The sequence below is a fragment of the Triturus cristatus genome, chromosome 2_1, assembly GCF_964204655.1.
Source record: "Triturus cristatus chromosome 2_1, aTriCri1.1, whole genome shotgun sequence".
Lineage (NCBI taxonomy): Eukaryota > Metazoa > Chordata > Amphibia > Caudata > Salamandridae > Triturus > Triturus cristatus.
The window spans coordinates 1127357860-1127383406 of record NC_140581.1 but is presented as its reverse complement, the minus strand read 5'-3'; the positions used below and the strand labels follow the sequence as shown (position 1 = coordinate 1127383406).

The 25547-nt window shown below is 43.7% G+C and overlaps 1 protein-coding gene across 7 annotated transcripts in view; it reads left to right on the top strand.

The window, feature by feature from the left end:
* The first annotated feature begins 1383 nt into the window (after positions 1-1383).
* PTPN13 (protein tyrosine phosphatase non-receptor type 13) overlaps positions 1384-25547 on the top strand; it is an 830096-nt gene continuing 805932 nt past the window's right edge. For 5 of the 7 annotated variants that reach the window (XM_085636547.1, XM_085636545.1, XM_085636546.1 and 2 more), the window contains exon 1: positions 1384-1790. The gene's annotated coding sequence lies outside the window, so the exon portion shown is untranslated. The remainder of the gene's footprint in view (positions 1791-25547) is intronic. The other 2 variants (XM_085636550.1, XM_085636549.1) reach the window with 1 other exon arrangement.

Here is a 25547-nt window from a genome sequence, read left to right as displayed (position 1 = left end):
TAGTCAACATAACGGAAGAAACTCGGTCCTAAAGGGGAATTCATGTCTTTAGTGAATGCTTAATCACATCGTTGTTTCAATTTTCAACATACCCCCTTGCCCTTGCAATGACAGAGTTAGCCAAAGTACCATACATGTTGTCCTCTTTTGTCCTTTATATCAGGAACCAAGGATTAGATTTATTAAGCCTATCCTGAAGGGGCGGCAACCATGTACTTATAAAGAAGGTTACGACTACTTGCTATCGCTATCTTCTGTTGGAGTTTGTTGTGCCATGTTAAATTTCATACGAGTGTCACTCCAGATTAGGAAACGCTATGGATAATTTAGCTGTAGACCTGTATTCTGCCATGGGAATTTGTATCTATGCTGTATGATGGTCTCTCAATTACAATTATTGTGTCACAGATGGTTCATCTTAATTGTGTGCTCATGTTTTGTAACTTTGTGCTTTTATGATTCACTGTATGAATCGAATAAAGATTTTGAACTGAACTGACTGTATCTGCCGCTTAACTACAACGAGTTACTGAAACACAGCTTTCCTAGAGCTTCCGCTCACAAATCCTTCTTTTCAGATTTGTTGACAGCCGACTCCGTTGGACAGAACCACTACTATCACAGACAGAAACTATTTCTCTTTTACAAGAAAATCATCAGGGGAAACAAAGTTTTGTGATGACATAACAGAGGTTATTCACGCGGGTCGAGCTGAACCTTGGTAAATCAAGGCAATGCGGTGAACCGCAGCGCCCATGAACAATCACAGTAAATAATCCCTGAGGATTTCAGTTAACCGCATAAATACCAAGTGACCCCTGTCGCGTGTGATACCTTCCTCCAGATCTGAACTTATAGCCAACAGACATTTGTATTCTGGGCCTTGTAGTTTTCTTTTACCACTTAAATATTGACTGAAAATGTGTGTTGGTACGATTTTTGGTCGCTAGTTGGGGTATTTGCTGGAATACAAAACGTCGTATACAAACCTGATTTCGATATAAAATCTAAGGCCGTCTGCAAAGAAACGCGGATCCAGTCCAAATTAAAAGTTTAACATGCCTTGAGAATGCAGTCATGTTTTAAAGGGCACCGCAGCCCTGGTGAAAAATGCAGGCTCCACCAAGCTGATGGTCCACGTACAGTGGAAGCATGTGTGACCCTTGCTCTTACTCGGGTCAACCCTCGATTTTCCACTTAATGTGGTATGACAAACAATGGAAAACAATGCTCTGAAAGCAGCCGAGAGGGATGCAACTCCCAGGCAGCGGACACTGGGTGGCGCTGCTGAGCCAGTTCACACATGGTTCCTCTCTTTGCCGTTTTATCAGGGTAGCGGGAGGGGTGGAGGGGAGGTGCAGTAGAGGGGATGGATGAGTCAGGGAGAGAGGGAGAGGCAGAGACCTGACCCACGCTGACAACAACCTGGAGAAGAGCAGAGCCCAGACCAGGAGGCTCCGTGCTCAACGAAAAACATCGGAGTTCAGAGAAGAGAGGAGAAGGCGCCGTGTGCCTAAAAGGGGACACTTATTCTGGGAGCTGCCGTGGACTTTTTCTCCTCAGAGGAGGCATCGGGCGAGTCTTGTTTTCTTGTGTGTGTTTTTAAGCACTGCGGGCTGGAGGATGCTCGGTTTTCCCGCTGCTGGAGGAGGGGGTGCTGCTGCTCTGCCCCCCGCTTTCCCCCGAAACCCCCGAAGCTGAAAGTCCCTCTGCCCGCTCCCCAGTCTCCGGGAAGGGGTTCTGAAGCAGCCCTACGACGGAGAGGAGGACGCCGTCCCCTGCAGAGTCCGGTGAGTGAGAAGTCCGCTGGCTCCTTGCTGAAGTTTGCGTCAGCCGCGCTGCGTCATGTCCGCTCTTTTCTCCTCAACTTCTTGAATGGGGCCAGTAGTTTGGGGAGTCTGGCGATGCTGGAAACTCACGCAGGAGTAAGGATGCGCTCGCATGACTTTCCACAGTGTTGCATCCTCTACTTATGCTTACGTTGTGAACATGGTCCACAATCCACATTCCAGAAACTTTTAGACGTAGCGCTGCGTCCAGCACATTGCGTCAGCTGTTTTTGGTATCTCTTGGAGTGATTTGGCCTCTATGGCTGGGTGCCATGTATACTCAATGCATCCTTGGAGCGGGCGTGGGGAAGGCAGCCTGTTTGCTTCTGCAGACACTGACTGGGGAGTTGCGATAGTGTTTTCAGCAGACCAAGGCGAGGCGCTGCCTGTCTGTTTCTAATTTTCAGAAAGTGTTCTGGAAATGGTTAGCGCGGACGACATTCAGGCGAACAGCTTTGGTTTGTTATGTTTTCGCTTTCCCTCCGCTTCCAAGATTCTTGAGGTAGCGGGACTGGTGTATTTAAACCTTGCTGGAGTTGAATTTAATGTTACTCGGGTTCCTTGGTTTCCGTCACAGAGTCATGACAGAAGGGCTGAGAATGCAGTTTGTCACTGAGAAAAGAGCAGAAAACTGCATCGTTTCAGCAGACGAGTGCAAATACCACAGAAAGAACTCTGCCAAGAAGCAGAGAAGTGGTTTTAGTTGCAAAGAAAGCTCACAATGCAAGACTTTTTTTATGTGCTATTAGCAGGGCCGCTAGAATTATGTGATTCTGCAGCAGCAGCGTTTTCTGCTTGATTAGGGATTTGCCACACTTGCCCCATAATCCGCCATCTGCTGCATCATTTTCAGATTGTTTCTGACTCAAACAAATGGAAAAAAAATTTACTAAAATAAAGAGGTAAACTTGGTGCGGTGCAGTGGCTGACCCTTTACAAAGGGTAACCGGTCAGCTTCTGGTTGCCACGTTTTGTAAACTGGTGTTAAACTAGTACCATGAGGGGAAACTTTTGACAATATCATTGTGTTAATTACAAAAATAGTGAAATAATAATGCCAAAGCTGCTGCATAATTTGCCTTGTCTCGCTACATAATTCAGTCAACACTGCTGCATAATTTGGTCTTTTTTTAGTCATATAATTGTAGGGGACCAAACAGTTGGTAACCTTACCAGGGCCAGCAGTCACATTAATGAGTGCAGTTGGTAGATGTGGGTCACTTCACATCACAGCAGCATCTTCAGCAGTGTTTAACATGCTCAAAGTGGGAGCAACCTCCTTTTTAGGTTTCACTTGCACAGTGCTTGCGCTGTTCTTGTGAAATCTATTGTTAATATATATCATAAAAGGGCTTATATTCTGCCCTCTTGCTTTTCTTTGGCTCCATTGCTTGCCACTTAGTTTTCCTCTGTTTCTCACGGCTGTAGCATGCTACTTCCTGTTCATCCTCGTGTGTTTGCTCTTATCAGTGTCCCGAGGCCCAAGTACTGTTTTTAATCTGCTTTTGAAGCAGAACTTTTTTTTGTGATGTTTTGCCTGCACAGTGCTTGCCTGCATAGCTGACTGCTCTCACTGCGGCCCCCTCACATATGAAACTACATGTGCCTCATCAATTTCATGCCGACTCTTCTCTTATTATTTTATCACAGCCTGATTTTAATATGGCCGCCTCTCAGGACGTTACTTTGCATTAAAGTAGGCACCTGACCTCCTATCCAGGCGGAGCAGCTTGACCTCGCTTGCCTATAATCTTGGATGGCTGTTGCTTTTTCCTCCTTCTTTTCCTGTCATCGGTGCACACCTACCCCACCTTCTACTTTGCCCATGTGCAGGAGAAACATGCCATTGAAGTTGATACAATCTACTTTATTGGCACGACAAGTATTGCCAAAGTAAATTCATGGTAGAGAACCCCTATCCCTGCCCTTGTGTCCTTCCCACTCTCCTCTCTCCCCCATCCTCGATTCCATACTTTCCCCCTCCTCCCATTGCTGTGCCTCTGACACACAGGGCCTCTGTGTGCACAGAGACTGCACATCACACCCCTTCTCAATATGTGTGTGTGTGTTTACTTGTCTGGCACCAGCACAGATATGCAGTACCGGAATTAAACCAACGAGCCTTACACTGAACGGTGGCAGAGGTAGGGAGTGAGGTAGCGTAAGTTGAAGGGTATGTTTCTGACAGGACAGGTTCAGGGGTTGTCCATTGGTGGCCCCATGCCCGGTGACGACAACGTGTATGTACATACATACAGCAATAGAGCCCTCTGTACGGTATGTGGACGCTACCTGAAACTTGGCCCGCTATTGGTTTCCATGGAGGTGACAAGAAACTCCCCTTACCCTTCAGGCACACAGTGTTGCGTTTCTGCATGGCTTTTTTTAAAAATTAATTTCAGAATATTTATATGGCACAGGTGATTAGACTGACAGGGTTGATGCAGTCCAAATCATGCAGTGTTTTTTTGTGCTTCACTTATAGCCAAAGTTTTTTTTGTATTCTGCTATATATGTACCTGGGTACATTCAATTGGGGGTGCAGAGCTGCGCAAAGGAAAGTTGTATGTGTCTCACGGTAAAGCTCACACCGGTTTGGACACTGACGTGTGCTGTTACCGATCACTTCCTCTTTTCTCCCATTACATATTAAGGCGTAAGCTTGGGTGGGTTTCATAACTTGTCTGGCTCCTCCCTGCCCCACTCATCGCCAGTCAACAGCCTCTTCTGGAGATGCCAGAGTAAAGGCGGGGTAGAGCGAGAGGGAGTCCATGCGTAGGGTATCTGGATTTTGTTTGTCTAGTCCATGTGTCTCTTGACATTCTCAGTCTTCTCTGGGCGTCTGACCTACCTGCGGCTCTTGAGCAGTCGGCGTGACCATACGTGCAATTAGCTGTAAGATCTACAGTGCAATGGCGGCAACATCTATGATCTGTTTATGTGCGAGTGTAAGTAGTGTTAGGTATTCGATCGTATGAAAGGCTCGGTCCCTAATTATGCCACAGACGTGTTGCACTTTCTAACACTTAGCCTTGCCTCTGCATCTCCATGCTACAGTTTTAAAGGTGAATGTAACTCTTGATCATTTACTGATGTCGACTCGCTTAAATCCTGCTTTGTGTCTGAGACTTTATTATTGAGCTAATAACGAAGCCTCCATCACCTGAGTGTTTTAATCTAATATATTTATTGACTGTCTGGCTAGTCCAATGAGAGTGAAGGCAAGAGGTAGGCACTAGTGTTTTAAGTATGATGAGATCCAACTTTGCCATGTGGACTTTTTGAGCATTACATGGACAAGTGACCAGCGCTGCTGTGCAAAGTGTGATTCATTCATAGCATTTACTAAACTGGGTTTATTTCCTGTGTACTACATTTGTAGAGTGGCCCTACAATATAGTTTAGGCTGTTCACATCGCAGATTCACACACAGTACCTGGTTTTAGCTTTTGCATATAGTGACCACAGCTGCCGACCTTGGAACTGGAGAACTGGGTCCGAGTCTCGCATCAGCTCAACATCCTGTGATTTTGGGCACATCACTTAATCTCCCCTTCCCTTTAAAAATGAACCTAAATAAATGTGTCCTTGCCTAATATAACTGGTGTTCATGTAAAGAGCTCCGAGACCTTCGGGTGCTATAATTTACAGCAAAAAACGTATTATTAATAACATAGGCGAAACCTAATACATTAGCCAATGCTTGTATAAAATATGCATTTTCAGTACTGCCAACATAAGACTTAAAACATCTGCAGCTCGGATACACAGGCATAAAATGTAATGTGTTCAGGCGCACGCACTATACCCAGGCAATAAAAGAGAAGAGGAGGTGCAGGTACACCCGCCATGCACAGTCTTGCTTGGCCCTTAAAATATGTCTTGCCCGGTGCCCTCAAAATCCTGAAGATGCCACTGGGTAATCTATCTAGTAAATCACATTGGAAAAGTGTTGAACTGTCCCAACGCAACTTACCTCTTGTGATGCTCCCCCTGCCAGACAACATTCTACCCTTCCTCCCCTCATCTGCATAGGAGTAGTCTGACAGCAGGTGATATCTGCCTTAACACCCCCCCCCCCCCCCCCATCCCCCATAATAGGAAAATCTATGTGGAATTGTCTGGTAATTCCAGCTCCACGCTGTCACGCGGCTCATTGTGCTTTAAATGAATGACTTCTTGCTTGCTGCTTGTAAACTGTGGCGAGAGGCCCTTAAAACCTAACTTGTGTTGACCCCTGAGGGCTGCGCCCCTAAATTACCTCACCGAGACGCACGAAGTAGTCAGGGCCAGTATATTTTCCCGTATTGTGAAATACCTCAAGAAGCAGGACTGAACACCTTTCCGAACCACAATGTGCTTTTCTAGCTATTGCAGATGACTAGACTTCGCGGAGCCATCCCCGCCGCCCCCAGTTTGTTTTAATTCTTTCAGTGAAGAGCATGTCGTCGTTTTTTTTGCTGTTTTTTTAGGCGAGGTCTTCGAACTCTGGCTGGTGACATGTGGGCCGTGAGAAATCGCTTCCAGATCAGTGCAGATTGCGCCCCGGCCCCAGACAGCGAGATTAGCCGCCCTGACAAAGAGCGCGTCATCCCCCGCCCAGCCGGAGCTCCCGGCAGCGCCGCGGATTGAGGCCTGATTTATGGCGGGCACGGGATTCACTGCAAGGCCGCAGCACGTGCACGTGCGTCAAAACGTAAACATGCCCCACAGCGGCGAAGAAGGGTCCGGACAAATTCTAACTAGACTCTGCCTTGGCGTAACCTCTTCGGCTGAACGTTTTCAGAAGGGAATTTTTTTTAAAACAAACGTGCAGTTCTAAGAAATGTTTTGTGATATTTTTATTTTCGAGTAGTTTATTTTTTTCGGCAACGATGTGAATTAATATAATCTTTTTTTTTTTTTTTTTTTTTTTTTGACTAGCTGCCCAATGAATACCGACTGTAGTGGAGTTTCATGGATGCTGTGGCTCGATTACCATAGTAATGTCCACCATTCAGATATACAATCATCTGTGGGTGCACTCAAATACGAATATAGCTCAGTGGGATTTCGATGGCAGTGTGCATGGAATAGGCGAGTTTATCACATGAGTCAAACAAGGTCAAATAATTCTAGTCCTTTTTTCCCTTCTCCAAGTCTCTGTAAACTAATATATCACCTACACTGGGGGGAACTAGAACTACTGTATCCAGAAGGCATTGATGCATTTCTAGGCATAGAACCTGGTGTCCCTGATGTAATAGCCACACAGGCAATAATCTTCTCACAGCATACGCAGCATTGTACTCGCAGCGGTTCTCTACTAGGACTTGAGTGTCCAATGTTGACTGACAAGGATCCAAACCTCCCTATCAGGATATCCACATGAGAGCATCTAAACCAGGGTTCTCCAAAGTCGGTCCTGGAGGGCCGGATCCATACAAGATTTTAAGACAACTACATTTCTCTAAATGGGGATATGCGAAAAATCTGCCATGGATCTAGCCCTCTAGGACCGACTTTGGAGAGCCCTGATCTAAACAGTAATAGTTTCCATAACCCTGGGGTTGATTTGAGATCCTGGTCAGGATTGTGCTTTTACTTTTAAATTGGTGGCTTTAGCAACTGGCTGCTCATAGTGGCATTTGGGGATTTTCTGAAGGACTATACTAGGATGACTCTTCTTGGGGCACTTTGGTGGAAGTTGGGCTTAACAAAGCATCAGGTGGTTTCTTAGTCATGCCGTGGGTAGGAACTTCCATCAAGTCTGTATATGCCCTAATTTATTTTTCCTGCCTGTACAAAATTTCTGCATTAAGTGCCTTGGCTTGAAATGAGTTGGATTTCCTTTCTAAGGGTAACTTTTTAATTTGATTATTTTCTTTTATAACATGGGGAGGTTTAACATGCCAACTTTTAATGTTTTCTTTTTGCGTAGGAGTCTGTCCTGTCTGCATCTTTCCTTTACCGACAAGCCATCTGCGTTTGTTTTTAAACACGTTGCAGTTTCTGTTAACGGAAGGATCATTTTCAGTTGTTCTGCAGGGAGGACTAAAGGGCCTCTTTTCCGACTGACTTTTATTGAAGTTCTCCTGTCTCTTTCCACACCCAAGTCTTGGCCAAAGGTATCTCTTCGGACACATTGAGTGCACACTCCTCTAAATCAGATCTGTATAGCTGGTACAATATCTTACAAAAATTGGCATAAGTTTGGCTTTCAGAGTCCCACTGTACTTTCCTGACGAGCGACATCACTGTTAGTGCTGAGAAGCCTTTATTTTGTAGAGGACAAGCAAGCATGACTCATCCAGAGGATGAAATGTGGATTCCAGGAGTGATGGAGATGTGCGATATCTTCATGTGCTGGTTTGACTCGCGTACTACGCTATGACTAGCCGTAAGGGCTATGATTGATCGTTTTCCTTAGATGGTTTTCCACAGTTTGCTTCCTGTGTCCCTTCACTTTCAGTAGGAGTGCATTCTTTCTTATAATTATGTGGTTCTATAAAAGTATGATCTTCTTGCTTGCTGCAATATTCATAATATGGTTCAGCTAGAGGGTTATCTTGAGGGAAGCAGAGGCGGCCTGGCATGTGGACTATGTGGCACAGACAAACTTGGTCTGAGGTCTGTATGAAAGTAGTGGTGCAGTGTTTAAGTGGTCTGTCAGACTGGCTGTTCAGTGATGCAGAAACAGTAGTCTTGATTTATCATTCAGAAAAAAAGAGGAATAGAGAATCCTTATTAGTTTAAAACTTCCAATTTTAATTTAAACTTTAAAAGAAACCAGACCGACACGTGTTCCGCCACATAAGTCGCTTCATCAGGATATGAAGATATGGAGCCACTATTTTGTCTGCATCACGGAACAATCAGTTTGGTAGACCACTTAAAACGATTCACCACTACTTTTATACGGACCGCAGACCAAGTCTGTCTGTGTAACTTTTATTTGCGACTGCCGAGTGGAAGGCAGTACACACTACTGAGTTCTGACTTGTCTGGTCATTAGAGCCTCTGTTTCCCCCTCTCAGGTTTTGTTGATAGTTTTATGTGGGCAGTGTGGAGCTGCAGAACTGTCTATGTTTGAACTGGACTTCTTGACTTCCTAAATGTGTTTGTAAGATGGTGTACTGTGAATGATCTGCCCCTGGGAATCGCTTTCTCATTCATCGCATCGTACTCCTATCAGCAAGCCAAAGTCAAGTCTTTGTCCTTTAAAGTGTGAACCAGGAGTGCCTTATATCTCGTAGACTACTCTCCAGGATATGGATCAGCAGTACTGATGGGTGTCAAAGAACAGTGCTATGCTACAAACTAAGGTGCCGATTAGGTTGGTGGATGGATCGCCTCCGCCCGTATGGTGGTGGCGATCCGCCTGCCTGTTCCCACCGCCCGCCTACCATTTCCTTCCTGCCACATTACGATGGCGGGGTGACCCTGGTGGATGGAAAGACCGCCCGCTGGTTTTCCACCGGTCGACTCGTCGACTGGGAGGGAAAAGGGCATGATATGGTGGCGGTGTCTGCAAGACACTGCCATCCATATCATGATGCAGGCTGAGATATGCCTTTCTGCCATGGAAAGGCATGCAGTCTTCTGTATTGGGGGCCCGTTGTGGGCCCCCGTGGTGTTGGGGGGGTGCACTCGGGGGGTACCCATGGTACCCCCCTACATTTGCATGTAGAAGGTTGCAGGCACCGCGCGCTGCCTGTCACGTTGTGCATTCAAATGCAGAACATGCATTTTGTACCTTGCGGCAGGTGCTGCTTGCAGTACCGCCTGCCGCAATGTAAAAAATGCGGGGTGCGCCCACCAGTGTGGCGGGCGCATTCTAACGTCACTGGCGGGACCGCCGCACCTTCGGCGGTCAATCCCTTGCGATGGCGGGCAGACTTTGTCCGCCCACCATGGTGATGGGCCTCTATATGCTCGGAATGCTTATATTATAGACCCCTACCCATGAGTCAATGACAGAAAATAGTATATTTGGTATTGGGTTTAAAGGGTAGTATTCCTTGACATTTTATTCGTTTTCACAGCAACTCATATTAAATATTCACATTATAGAAACATTATTTAAAATGATATCCCTGTTGTTGGCAAGCAAAGAGACATCACTGGAATCAAGGATTAATCAATGCAAATAATATATATTGTAACCTGCCACCCACAATATGGCACACTAAAAAAAGGGTGTTAGCTGGTGCACCCACTGTGCTGGAGATCTGGAGTCCTGTAAGGTGGTGCTGGAGACAAATTTGTGCTGTAGCACAGGAAGAAAAGACAGCATCACGGTTGCCTGCCCCCAAATACCTTACATCCAGCGGTACAGCTGCAATCATGTGACCAGAACAGGCATACACCAGCGTGCATCTGGCAGTCTAACATTTCAATGACTCGATGACACCTCTCTTTCTAGGAACACACTTGTTAATGTGCAGCCTGATGTTAGTGCAGTGGTAGCATTTGACATTATTATTAGTTACTTATTTATCAGAAGTGCTTTGGTATTAAGTGAGCTCACGTGATGCTTAGGAGTCAGAGAGGGCGCCAGTGCCTCCGGTGGTAAACAGCGCAAGGCAGGGCTTAATTTATTTCACAGATGCAGGGACTGGCATTTATTTTTCATCATCCGACTTTGACCAAGAACAAAAAAGAAATAAAGGGAGATAAATTTAAAGAGGATGAGTAAGATAGTAAAACATTGGCAAAGATAGAAAGGAGACATTAAAAGAAACTGCAAGAGTGAGAGAAAAGGACAGGAAGTGGAGGCAAGAGACATAAGTTAGAATCCAGACTGGGCAGCCTTAGTATTCGACAACCCTAGAATCCATGGGTAGGCTCATAAAAAAACTTTGGGCCCCTGAACTTACTTTCTAATAAATAAATAATTTTTTACTATTACTATTTACATATAAAAATATGAGGCAGATTATATAATGAACAGTACAAAAACCAGAATTCCTTATCCGCTTGTTTACCTTTTGACTATCAATAAATCCCTCCCCGTACTTATAAACAAGCAGCATTTTATTTTCGCCTACGCTATAATGGACTATCGTTCATATAAAATAGACGTCAAGTGACAATTTTATTGTATAGTTTGTAGGTTTATGAGCTCTGGCTATCCAGAACTGTGTGTCTGTTATTTGAATGTTACATAAACACACTACGGCAACCCAGTCGTCCCTGGGGAGATGGGTAACCATAGAGTACATAACCACAAGGGAACTCCTGAAGGAATTGGTAGAGATGATTACATGTATAAACTCCAATGATTGGTCACTAGACCAAATCAAAGAATAGGCCTTTGTAGTTCTTTGAGAAGTCTTATTCAATAATGCGTTAGTGAACAGAAACGTAGTCTGTGCCAGTGCTAAAAAAAAGATTTAAAGGTTATTTAATGAACAAAAGAACACAGATTTTTCAAAACTAATACACAAAAGACATGTCTTTTCAATATTCGGTTTGTCCATACTAAAACAGCGTTCATGGACCAATCTATGCACAATTCTAAAAGGGTTTCATACATTTAATATACACCAACAAGGTCACAGAAAATATATACGTTTATGTAAGTGGCCTTGAAAGGTGTGACAACCACCCATCCTGGGTGCAGTCTGTGCGTTGAGAGTGTCATAGTATCAAATATAATGTTGTGAGGTTTTCAACATTGTTTCTTGATTGTGCTTGTGTTTACAGTCTCCTGTCAAAGGAGCAAAGGTGCCATAAGGTAAGTATGTTACAATATATCCAGCAGGGTGCGTCTGCCCTTTGGCCTAGTTTCTCAGTAATCCTCAGTGCAAACCTGGACATGTCAGTGGATTTGAGTCCATGCAGCTGAGAGTCTGCCAAAAATTTCACATATGATTTTAAAAAGTCAAGGACCCGCCACCCATATGCGAGCTAAGCGTAAATCCAGGATAAAACACTATGGTGCAGCCACAGAATAATGTACAGTTTTTTCTTGCACGTTTTATATTAAAAGTGTGAGAGAGTTGTCTGTCCCTTCTTGATAAGCAGACAAAAAAATTGAATAAGACTCCCACATTGCAGTGAAATGTTTTCAACATTGTCTCAAAACTGTTTGGCTAAATATTTCGGCATACATTTCTTTCTAGGTGACATATTGTTGCAACATTTATTTCATGCAGGCCATGCAAGGGCTGTTAAGTAACAGTTTCTATATTACTGCTTCAACTCGTAGAGAGATTTCTGTTTTTGAGTAATTCACTCATTTTATGTGTTTGAGGCCAATGATTTCATGAGTTTTGTTCCCATTTTTTGCACTCTTGGGCAGTTTGATACTCCAGAAAGGGACAGCAGACTATTTTGGGGCTCCCTTTTCCCAATATGGTGCACCGTTGTGCTCGATGTGCACCAGCGTGATCCAAAGAGGGCATGCCATATTTGCATGGTATGTTTCTCCATGCAAAGGAGGGAACCCTTTGCCTTTGAGCCTCATCTTAGTAGAGACATAAGCACAGGGGCACAGAAGCTGTCGGGAGGTGTACTGAGTGCGTGCCATATATGACTTAGAGCACAATCAGCGTGGCCCACGAAGGCACCCCTGAGGTAAGAGAGGAGTGGTCCCATGGATGACCCCAGGCTTCTACCTTCATGGATGTATGGATGCATCGAGGATCCATGGAAGGAGCATTTGTGGTGCATTGTGGCCACAGCTCCAGGAGTCCATGTTATATAAATTCTAGTGGTACCGAAGATGGAAGATTGGAGGGAGCCCAGACAACAGATGTGAGCTCCAATGCTCTTCAAGGACATTGCAGGGATCTTTTTTAATGCTTGGATTTGTATAGCATGGCTAATCTCCCGTAAGGGTCTCTAAGCACTGTCCGTGCGCACAGGGAGGCTAAGTGATTTGCCCAGAATCACAGGATATTGAGCCGATGCCGAGACTTGAACCTGGATCCTCAGCTCTGACGTCGGCAGCTCTGGCCACACCCTCTCCCTGGTCTCTCTTCATAGTGGGTCTGAACTTTGAGTGTGAGGGAGAGGAAACTTTAACTCTAAGTACTTTACTTCAACTCTTTGCAGGCCCTTTGTTCACTGGAAGGACTATTTTCTTTCACCCTACACTGATTTAACGGTAGTTAAATGGGACAGTCTCCCATATTGTTGTTCCCTTGTTTACAGTTTCTCCTGCCTGGAGAGTCCCACCATCCTGCTAACACCTTCTTCAAAGTTCTTAGCTGGACCAGTCTGAGCGTATTAAGCAAAATGAGCTGAATTGCCCATAAGTGGCCTCATAGCTGACTGTTGGAATACACCACAGCTGTCTGCAACCTTAGTATAAAGATGGCACAGAAATTTCAATCCAGTGTACCAAGATTTCCCTTCTGCGATCCAGAGTCTGCACAACTGTGATGACGTGAAACTGTACTCTGGGGCTGTGGTACAGATCAACTCCCCCTCCCCCCGCTAGGTTTGGGACTAGAAACTGCAAGGTGTGACAGCCTGGGGCAAATCTGTCCAAGTCCACTACAGCAGCTGCACCCTATGCACCCATGAGTCATTAAATGAAGTTTGACTACAGGTTACCATCTGCACAGAGGATAAGCTTGAGTGCCAGAGAACTGCAATGACTGACAGCCCAGCAGACAAGGGGTGGGCACCTAGTTTGTTTGGGTGCAGGTTTTTGTATGGGGCCGAGACATTTGTTCAAGCCCCAAGATCCACTGAGGTATGAGCACTGCAATTCAAATGTAGTGTCCTTGGTGCTGCCACCATCTCCCCTCACATGGATATGGTGCCAGCACCAGAGATGTTCATCACACAGCAGTCAGATGGAGTGGGGAGATGTTCCCACTCGGTCCTCTCTAGGGGCCATGCAGCCCAGCTGTAATGCTTGAAAATCATGCTATGATCAAACTGACAACAAAAAGTACTTGACAATGTTACCGGCAGAGGAGGTAACAAGGGACATACAAACAGGGAGAACAAACAGGCAAATACTAACCATGTTAACTGTTATGTGACCTGGCCAATCACCCTCTGAAGATTTCTTGAGCACCCCCCTCCCTCCATATTCCACTCATTGGACCCCCCCCCCCCCAACTTCTCCATCCAGTCTGGGGACTAACTGGGAGATTGTGGCACTATGTGTCTCTTAATAGGTCGTCCCACAAAACTACACCCAGGCTGCTTCCCTCTTAACCACTGAAGGGTGATGTCAATGCCCAGTTTAATTTCTTGCTTTTGAAACCCTTATGTAAATTTGAGGTTATGTGCGTGAACTAGGTAAAGTTATTTTTTCTTCTTCAGAGACTAAGGACTGACTGAGAATTGAGTTATTGATCTGCATTAATTGAGTTGTGAGTTCTTGGTGTCTAACCACATCCCTGAGTAAGCCTTGGACTGCTTGACTTCACTACCCTGAGGGTCAAGTTCTAAAGGGGTATTCAGTTTTGGGCTCAATAGAAAGGTTAAACCCCACTTTGATTGTCAAAATCTGGGCCCAGTAACCCCTGTCTGCTCCGGAATGCCTAAAAAGGGTCGAAATTAACAGTGATTTGGAGATACCTTAGAAGCAGTGGGACTTGAGTTGACCCCTTTTTAGTATAGAATTATTTTGTAGTTTTATCTCCATAACTTTAATGTCTATTTTATGGCTAAACTTGACAGATAATATCCTGTGACCAGGTTTGTCCATGGACCATGTCTGTTGTGGAGTTGATGAGCTACATACACTGTGCATTTTTATATATAGCCCTTTATGCCACTGTTTGTGTGTTCCATTCTAGGTGCTACAACTACCAGGAGCTACTAATACCCAATTTATTGGTCCTCCGGTTATAGACCTTGGTAGAATGAAGGACCGAATTGACTGTGCTCGGATTCAACGTCGTAACCTATCAGTTGCAAGAAAGAATTATTGTTGACTGTGGGGCAATTTCATACGGATTTTGTAGCATTACGTCCATTTGATTTGATGTCCGTTTTGATAAATTTACTGTTTAAAAACTGGGCAGCACATACGCATGGTTTTTGTCCTGTCTTTCTAATAATATAGTGGAAGACGCCCTCCATCTCTTTCAACAACTGAATCTAAAAGCAGCAATTCAATTCTAAAATTAGGCAAACAGTCCTTTAAAGCGTAACCACGCATTCCGCCTTTTGCAAATATAATCTGGTGTAATAACTAAAAAGCACTTTCAGGACATTTTGTCTAAAACTAATCAGGAGGATCACCAGAGAACCCCTCCTTACGTTGATCAAAAGCTTGTTTTGTAGTTTTGTGGACCGGTCTACTTATTAGGTCTAAGCCTAACCCATGTGTCTGTCTGGTATGATAAGACTTCTTGGGGACATTCTGAAGATTCACTGGGAAAGCATTCTGCTAATTTCTTCCCATTGGCTTTGTAGCTCACATTTGTTAGCTTTTCGATTCATTGGCTTCATTTGTTTTAGGCTGTCCAACACGTCTATGTCCATCCTGTGGAATATAGCCTGTTTACTGTATCCTTCCACGAGTGCTCGCTTTATGTAAACAGGCCTGTTTAATTGTTGTTCTTGTCACATTTGCTGTTCATTCAAAGACAGACGTCAAATGTTAGGCTGTGTCTTCAGTAGCTTGGTGTTTTGGTTTCTTTCTCTGACTTCAAAGTGAGAGGATTTTTCTGACAATCGTGCTGGGTACTGGAAAGAAAACTTTTTTTGTAGCACACAACAACATTTAAATGTCTGTAAATGAAATTATCGTTTGTGTACTGCACAGTTTTATCAGTAAAACTGTATGCGCAATCACTTCAATTGAAAATTTGTTGTCTATAATGGCAGTGAGCTAACACATCATGTGTACTCCACTCAATGCCACTCCACTCCACTCCGTCTATCCACTCTACGACACCCTACACCTCTTCGTTCCACTCTACAACACTCTACTCCATTCTATGCCACTCCACCCTACGACACTACAGGACAATCTGTAACTCCCTCAGTCCATGCCTCTCTACTCCATGACAATCTACTACACTCTATGCCACCGGACAACACTCAACTCCACTCTGTCACTCTACAACACTCTACTCCTCGCTATGCCACTCCATGCAATTCCCTCCATGCCACTCTGACACTCCACTCTACGATACTCCATTTTACAACACTTCACTCTACTCTTTGCCAATCCACTCTGACACTACTCAACTCTTACAGAACTCCACTATATGCCTTTCTGTTCACCTCCACTCTGACACACCACTCTCTGCCACTCGACTCTGACACTCTATGAACAAAATCTGGATGTCTGTAAATTAACTGTGCATATATAGCTGAATTAGGAAAGCACAAATGAAGAAAATTGTTTTGTAATTCTGAAGTGTGTTGAAAACAATTTTATTATGATCAAAACAAATCATTACATTAGGTAATGCCATTTCCACACATTATCATTTGTTCCCTGTGTGGTTTTATCAGTAAAGCTGGATGTGCAAATGTAATGTTCATTTCAATTGAAAATGTGCTGTCAATAATGGCAATGTGCTAACACACCATGCATACTCTGCTTCATTACACTCTGTGCCACTCCTCTCTCCTCCACTCCATGCAACTCCACTCTACGTAATTCAACTCTACTCTACGACACTCTACCCCACTCCAATCTACCCCACTCCACTCTACCGCACCCTACCCTACTCCACTCCATGCCACTCCACTCTGCCATTCCACTCTATGCAACTTCACTCTATGCCACTCTACTCCACTGTACTCCTCTCCTCTCTACTCCACTCCACTCCACTCTTTACCACTCTACTCCACTCTTCGTCACACCACTCTCCTCTACGCCATTAACTTTTAACCATGCTGAACAGCAGCCACACCTATGTACAACAGGGCTAAAACACTTTGGCATAGCCAATAGCCCTTGCATAGGCGAGACATATTGGCCTTACCAATGCTTCTTTTTAATTGACTTTTCCTTTTTCATGTCTCGCCTAGGCAGCGCTTGCTCTGTCTCTTTAAGGCATGCTGTACTAAGGATGAGGCATGAAGCTCTGTCCACTTTCCGCCCATCTTTTTAATTGGCTTCTGTTCCTGTCCTTTGTAAATGGTGGCTTTTCATTGGTCAATAGGCTTAGTAGTTCTTCCATAGTACCACCCTTTCTCTTCTTGTAACCTCCCATGGTGACACCCCCTGTTATATGTGCTGTTACTCGGTAGGCTTTAATTACAGCCTCCAAGCACTATTTTCTTGAATAGCTTTGTCCTGCCTGTTGTTGCAGGCAGGACACACTGTCCCGCAATGCTTTTTTTTCTCATTTATTCAGCGCAGCACGCCTCGGCAAGAGTAATGGTGGCCGCACTTTTCTTTTGTTATTTTCCTGGCCGAACGCAGCCCCATGCCTTTCTTTTTATGTTTAGTTATGTTTTTTTTACAAGGCAGCACCCGTTCTTTAGATTAAGATGTTCAAAACTAAAGCACAGGTGCTTCCATTGTAACAAAAGTAAATATATATATTTTTTTTTTATGCGTGCGTGCGTGCGCCCGTCATTTTTTTTCTATTTGTTTACTTTTGTTACAATCACGGCACCCGCGCTTTAGCTTTCAACATCTTAAGCTAAAGTGCAGGTGCCGCAATTGCTTCAAAAGTAAAGAAATAGAAAAACAAGATTCTTTTTATTTCTTTACTTTTGAAGCTATTGTGGTACACGTGCTTTAGCTTACGATGTTGAAAGCTGCAGGTGCCACAACGGTCTCGCATTTGCTAGAGTTTGAGCTATTGGCATGGTAAATGGCAATGCCTTTTATTTATGTGTTTACAAAACCTGCAAGCATTTTCATTTGCAATGCCAATAGCTCAAACTCTCGCAAATGCGAGACCTATTGCATTGCAAATGCTTGTTTCCTTTGAGATTAGAATATTTCTCTTCTCTGGAATGCAGGTGTGCACAGCAAAATAATGACCTAATTTCTGCTGTTTTGGCAGGGACGGAAATGAGCAGACATGCCTTACTAAGAGAGGAACCAGAGACAAGTAAATGTGTAGCTAGGAAAGCTGGGGAACTGTGACAGTTCACTGTACAAATTGGGCAATTCACATTGCTGAGGGCTGGCGTGTGCAGCTGTTAATAATTAAAGCTTCCATGGTGATTTATTCTCAAGTCTTGACCGCGCACAAAAGCGTGGAAACCAGCCAACACAAACCACGCATTTCCCATTTACTGCACCTCCAGGGCTACCGGGGAGACGATGAGCCCACTGAATAGAATGTGCTCTGAAATTCCCAGCCTTGTTTCAGTTTGGTTTCTATGCATTTCCCTATAAATGTAAACATCTTGCAGGAGTCTGGGTGGCTTGTGTGATTTTGAGGCAGAACTACCCCGCAGCCCAGACAAAACAGAGCAGTTACAATAAAATTATAAATACTGTGCTATAACTGTTTTCTTGTTTAATATGACATACAGCCTGTTGTCAAGTCAAATTATCGTTATTCAGTTTATAGAAATAATAAAAGATGAATTGTTAAAAACTTTACACGCATCTGAAGATAAGTAAAAACTATTTACAAAATGTTAAAAGACTCTATAGATTTGCTGAATGCTTTCTTTGGTGTGTCGTCAAACATTTCCTGATTTTAAATGTACAATGAATAAATTCAAAATGGCCACACATTTAATGAGAGAATCCAGTAATTGAAGGGATATTACGCTGGTTTCTAGTGTGTAAAATTTAGCAAACAAGATTTACAAATAATGTCCTCTTGGATTTTTATAAAAATTGAAAAAAGAACAAAATGCATAATGCTTTAGGGAGAGATGCTGTCACAGGACTTCCTCTATTGTCTCTGAACCATTCACCCGTATTCAGGATCACCACCAAAAAATGAATGGTGCTTAGCCGAAACTGTGCCAGCAAGTATCGGTGGTGGTGGTTTATGACAGACGATAAATATAGCTGCATGCCCTCTCTGAAAAGAACCAGAATGTGCGTGGTACCTGTTGGTTTAATATACGCTTGGTTCTCTTCAGTTGGTGTTTCACTGCCAGTGTAGACCATCCAATACTATATCCCCTGTTGTTGCTGTTAAAGTTTCAAGGTGACGGATTGACAACTTCCAATTGAGACCTTATGAAGTCAGTTTTGCTGTGGGCTGGCAACCTGAAGGAAAATGGAGGATAAAAAGTCATGGAGTCATACTTAGAGAAAGTAAGTCCTTTTTCAATCTGTCATACCACACCTGGTGGGCTTGGGTTTCTTATCTCCGTGAGGCTCATACGTCACTCTTAGGGAAGCATTCCGTACCACTGATCTCTAGTAGGGTTTGGCGGTCCCTTGATAATTACATGTAACTAGACTCTCAGGGTCCACTGACCCTTTCCACTATTGGTTCCAAGGGATCATGCTGCAGTCATGAGACAGACATCCCAACCTATTCCTTGACCTCCTTTCTTCCTTTCCCCCCCCCCCCGGCTTTCTTTGTATCATAGGTTATACACATACGTGGTACTGCTTTACATCATACTTAGTTTTCACTGGTTGTACGGCTATTTTTGATCACATTTGTTCTGACTGTTTATATTGCGGACGCTTCTCTCTGCTGTGTCCTTGCTCAACTGTTCCACTTCTTTGACTCTGCCGTACCTATTTATTCTGTGTAATCAACTGTATTCTCATGCCCATATTATATTGTATTACATTGATTTTACCTGTATCGCATGTATTTCTGAATGTATGCCTCTTTTTTATTTCTAACTAATAAAAACTACTTGAAGAAAAAAAAATCAGGGAGTCTACTAAAAGATGATGGACAGCCAAAAGCAGGGAGAGTTGACACAAAGGTGGAAGAGCTTGTTCCCTTTACAAATACAGACGTGGGGCGCTTCATGATTTGCATATTGCTTTGCCAAGAAAATAAATGGCCGTTGCTTCAAACCAAGGAGTTTTCCCACTGCTGACATGCATGGTTGTCAAGAGGATTTTTGTTCAGCTTGTCTGGTGAAGTTAGAAGTTGTTCTCCAGTGACCTGCAACGGTAAAAACCCAATGTTCCTGTGTCTTCCAACTGCAGTCTTGTTGGTCCTTTAGCTCAGAGGAGTTGGTGGCTCCACGGGGGCAGATCGGATAAACAGAGTTGCCAGCCATTAGGAGAGGGGTCTAACAAAACAGATTTCATATTGTAAGATTGTATGATTTATTAGATTCTAAAAGGCAAATCCTTAATCTGTAGAAGTCAGAAATACCCAATGTTGTTGAAATCCTGGATACCTGCTATGTCTTCTTTCCAAGTGTAAAAATATGTATTTTAGAAAATTGATGAGGAAGAACAACATGAATATAGTCTCATTTTAATTATCTCTAAGCTTTGAATCCGAGAGTAGGTTGCTTCTTTTTTTATGTTTTTTTTCTTTAAATGTTTTTTGTTTTGTTAAAGTTTAGTGTTGTGTTGTCTGTTATTTTAATAGTTGTAATTTATGTCAATTTGGGAATTAACGTACATGAAGGCCAGTGAATGGTTATTTCAATTTCTATGCTTAGGCTTTGCTAATATATGGAAGCATTTTGACAAGATGTAATCTGTACTAATATAGTCATGTCTAATTGTGTTCACATTCAATTGATATTACTATTTATTCTACCTAAACATATTTATGCTTAACATATATTTCTTTTGAAAATGTAATTGCTTGAGAGAAAAAGAATTGAGAGAGGAGTATGTGCACGGGTGAGAAGAGGTAATAGCAGAAATAAATACTATGTGTGAGTTGTATTGTATTCTAGCTGGCCTTCCATATGACGCTGTCATTAATACGCTGAACTCCAACAGTGCCGCACTAGATACCATACAAAAGTAGGGCCTCTATAGAATGTAGCTTTTTGGGTAACTTCATTTTCTCCCTTTGTGTCCTCGTGACTATTGACCAATAACCCGTTGTCTGTCATGGCACTACAGACCCTCCATGGCCAACTTCCCGAAACAGGATGGAAAGTTATGCAAAATGCTGCATAATTGATGATTCACTTCTCAAGCTTACAAATGCCATAACAATGTAGATTACATGAAAGGATAGTAGAATTGGCATTTTAGGAAAGTTTGCTTTTATTCTAATTAAATGAGGGTTATGAGAAGCAGCTAATTCTATAAATATAATCTACATGTACTTTGAGAGGCAGCAAAACTGAACCGGCACCTTTGGAAATGGAAGAGGAAGGTAACTGTCAAACTGGGGCAATCAATTCATGGTGTCTCTAAGCCAGAAGTTGGGTGATACCAGCCCTGTGGCTTGTCATGCGAAACAAATATAAGGCTGGCATGTAAGTCGTGTTTGAGGACATACTGAATTGGAGCAGTTTGCAAAACTTTGATCTAGATCAATTTTATGGGCCGGATTTCTTGGGATGAAAGCTAAATATTCCCTGTTCCGTTAGCTCGCTCTATTATATATATATATTTTACACAATGTTGTCCTCCATTGCAGTGCGCTTATCCAGCTGGTGTCGGCGTGGCGGCTGGACAATGCCCCCTGGATATCTCTAAATGAAGCTTCGGGGCACTCCAGAAATTCGTAATTGCACAAATGTATTTATATTATTAAATAAATATGGGCAATTACAAACTCCTGGAATGCAAGAGAGCTGCATCTATTGTAATATATATATATATATATATATATATATATATATATATATATATAGCTCCATATCCAACACCTCGCTGCCACTCTACCTCCAAGGAAAACGAGCGCAGACCTAAAGTACGTGCAATTATAATTTTATTGCCAAAAATAGTCTGCCATGGCGGGTATCTGCTGAACTAGCGGCCTTGATCACATGACAAAGCTTAGACTATACAATCGCCTTTTAAAGTGCTAGTGCAACCAATTGAACAATGGACATAGAAGATATATTACATGCGTAGACTTCTTGCTGTGCTTAAATGCCGGATAAACTGTTACATTTTTGATACTATAAATAACTGTATAATACACAGACATTTCAAAATCAGATAAGACATTTGTCAGTTTTTATTATACCATAAAGTTATCAATGAGGTCGGTTTAGACTCAATATATATATACTCCACTTGATTGTTGGCTGCCGCTGTGCTCCGAATCAATGGTGATGTCGGCACTACATGAAGTCCTCAATCTCTGTACGAATTACACAAATCCTTTTTAGTCCTTTCAAATAGAGGCTGCCGACTTGCCAGAGTTGTATATTTGTCCTTTATATTACAATGCTGCCATTTACGCATTTCTGCTGCACTGCAGCCTTGCTCACAGTGAAGAGGGCCATCTTGGATGTCCAACTTATAGTGCACTTGTGCACATTGTCACCTTATATGGTGGTGAAATCTTGTAAATGGATTGTTGTCAAATGGCAGGATATTTAGTACAATGAGATATTTAAATAGGACATAAGACGTAAGAAATGGCCCACTTGTGCATGATATGTTCTTATAATGTAATTCAAAGCTGCAGTAAATTATAACATTCAGTATATCATAAAGGCTGTCAATATAAGGGGAAGGAATTCCATTACCTGAATTCAGGAAAGTTTCACTTTAATAGAAGGTAATCTTTATATGTTATAGTCCGAACATGTTTGCTGAACAAGAATGGGTTAGCAGACATGAGGTACAATATATAAGAGAAGCCAACTTGGGAATGATAATCATTTTTAAAAAATTGACGGTTTTATGAATAAAATGTTCAATGAATATAAGCTGCGAATAACTACTCCATTTGAAATGATGTAACTAAAAATTAACATTTTTTGAACAGGCATCTTAACTGTGTAAAGTAACTTGAGATCTGGAAATATGTCTGGAAGTATGGGGTCCCCAGGGCCTAATGAGGGTCGGCAGGGGAGCGGGGAGTCACACAGACCCTCCCCTATAAAATATATATATATATATATATATATATATATATATATATATATATATGGCCCTGGGAATGGGTTCCCCAAGGCCATAATAGGCTTGGGAAAGGGAGGCCGCGTGCTCCCCCCTCCCCTTTAAAGTACATAGGGCACTAGGGGATGGGGTCCCCAAGGCCAGGCCCTGTAGACAACTACCCGCCGCGCAATGCCGAATGCTGAGTGCTGCTAGGGTTTGGCTGCATGCGGGGGGTAGCCTTTGGTCAGCACCCCGCACGCACGACCCAAGGCCCTATGCAGTGTGGGGTTAGCTGCCTTTAGGGGTGTTCACCACGGGCAAGGCCTTGAGACCAGCCACCCACTGCTCACAGCCAAAGGCTGTGTGCTGCGTGGGGTTGGCTGTATGTGAGAATGGCCAGACCCTTTGGCCAACCCCAGTCACGAGCGACAAATGTCCTGCCAAGCGTGGGGTTTGCCGCCTTTAGGGGGTTGGCCACAGGGCCAAGCCGCAGGCCAGGCCTTGTGGCCAATCCCCACTATGCGCACAGATAAAGGTTGTGTTCTGCATGGGGTTGGTGTATGCAGGGGGGTGGATTTGCGTACGGTAATTAAATATTACTTTATGTTAAACCCCCAGAAATTCACTGAAAAAAAACAAAGGTTAAAGTAACGTTATAGTTAGGTGAAATGTTCAGTAACAAATTAACTTTTTAAACTCTACAAACCACAGAAAATCACCAGTTCTAGTTAACTTAAGTAACTATAATTCATGCTCTAATGTAACTACAACTCTCGCCCTCACCATGCACTACTCACATATTACATCACTCATGACATCTCCTATGACATCATTGATAATATCACTCCAACATTTGCAATGAAAGTATTGATGAGAAAGTCCCAGTGCCGGGGTGGCTCGGCTCCTCCGTTAGAGCGAAGGAGCATCGCCCCACTTTAAAGCCCCATAGATGAAAAATAAAATGGTAATTTTTTACCATTTTCTTTTTCAAGTCCCATCCCGAACACTGTCGGGACGGGGGCGGGGCTGCTGCTGTATGACAGTAGCATGTCACTTAGCAGGGAGGAGAATGCGCTGGCTGCGCACTGTTTAATGTGCGCATGTCATTTTAGCCATCAGTCTCGCGTCAGCCAGCCACAAATGCTCACTTTAAACAGCTCTTACCCAGTTGTCTTGAGACAGCTGGGTTAGAGAAAGCCAAAGCCTCCAGAGCACTGGGGAGCGCTGAGTGGGGCCGCTCCCGCCAATCCTCGCACTGCTATCATGCTGGTGAGAGCAGTGCTAGGATTGGTGAAGGAAGTTGCAGCATCCTGCTCCTGTGGGTGTCTGAGAAAGAAGAGCTCCGGAGCGGAGGACGACGTCTTTGGTAAGTCTTTTAAGTTTTGTTTTCAATTCCGCGCTTCTGTGCTTGACCCCCCGCCTCCCTGTAGACACCAGTCAGTCACCACTGTCCCAGTGCAAGCACCCACTAGGGGGGTTCGCAGGGCAGAAATTGATGTGAGACACCTACAATCAACATAACAGTATCGGTCACTGCACCCGCCACCCGCAAGTGTGTTTCTGAATGTCACACAGATATGTTGAACTCTGTGTGCCATCTGGTTATATTATCTCATCTGGACTCATGTAGCTACTAGCAGTGGTCACCAGTGGGGATTTTTGCAACCCAGGACTCTGCATGGAATCGCACATAGCTAGTATTCTATGCAAGAGTCTACATGAAATAATGTAACCAGGCAGGGCTTAATTTGTATAGATTGCACCAGGGCTTTAAGTGGCCCGGGTCTTGCTGGTGCTGAGTACCAGCAGTTCTTAAAAACAGGTGCTGAAACGGGTCCCTATCGGGCTCTTCGTTTTCGCCCTCACCCTCAATGGAAAAAATAAATCTTAATTCTTCAGCAGTACCACCTTTCACTACCTTTGATGTAACTTCAAAGAGACTCTGTATACTTCTTTCACAGCCTCGTCATTTCATAACTGAAGCATTTTCAATATTCTATACAACGAAGCCATAGTTGTTGCTTATTTATCTTATGCAACTAACAACCATTGACAAAGCCAATAGCCCTGGCTTGTTGTAGGTGTAATGTTACTTGTTGTATCATATATCTGGATGCAGTGACAGAAGCAGCAAAATACCAGTCGGGCAGCACACTATGCGAAGCACAGATTTTCAGTTTACATGTTTTATGCCACACCTTTGGTTACATCAGCCACGCCCCTTTTGAGAGACCACCCAGTTTTTTCATTCCACTTTAAGCCCTGGACTGCACTCTTTGTACAGATTTAACATTTCCTTTCACATAATTCATTTCTCATCCAAAGAAAAATCCTTGCATGTCCCAAAAAGGGGAACCCTCAAAGAAACGTGCAGCGCTGTTCGTTTTTCAGCCCTTGCAAGCTCAGCAGAGCACACTGGCAAAGCGATGTTGTTGAATTGCACTATCCAGGAAGTAAACTCTTCTCCGTTTTCATCATCTCAGGACACAAGGGATCTGTCCAACTTTCCACTCTGTGTCCCAGTAGAATCCAGTAACCACGGCCTACTGGCACCCTGCTCCTCTCACAATCTATCCAGCTATACCCTGCGGCAGCCGCCGCCGCTCACTCTCTGTGCCGATGCACAGGCCTCTGAAAGTCAGAAAAATGCGATCTCCTGTTCTTCCCACAGAGGTGTTACCAATCCGTACACAAAGGCCGGGTTTACAGGATCTGGAGCCGCTTTGCACGCGGACACGGGTGCTCTGCCTCAGCGCTCGTGCTCGCTGCTTTTCAGAACGAGGCTACCAAGCTTTGTTCGGGTCTGCACGCGCTCCTTTAATCTCGCATTCCTCGTGTGATTTGCTTCTTTTCTTTCGGTTATAATCGCTCGACCTAAA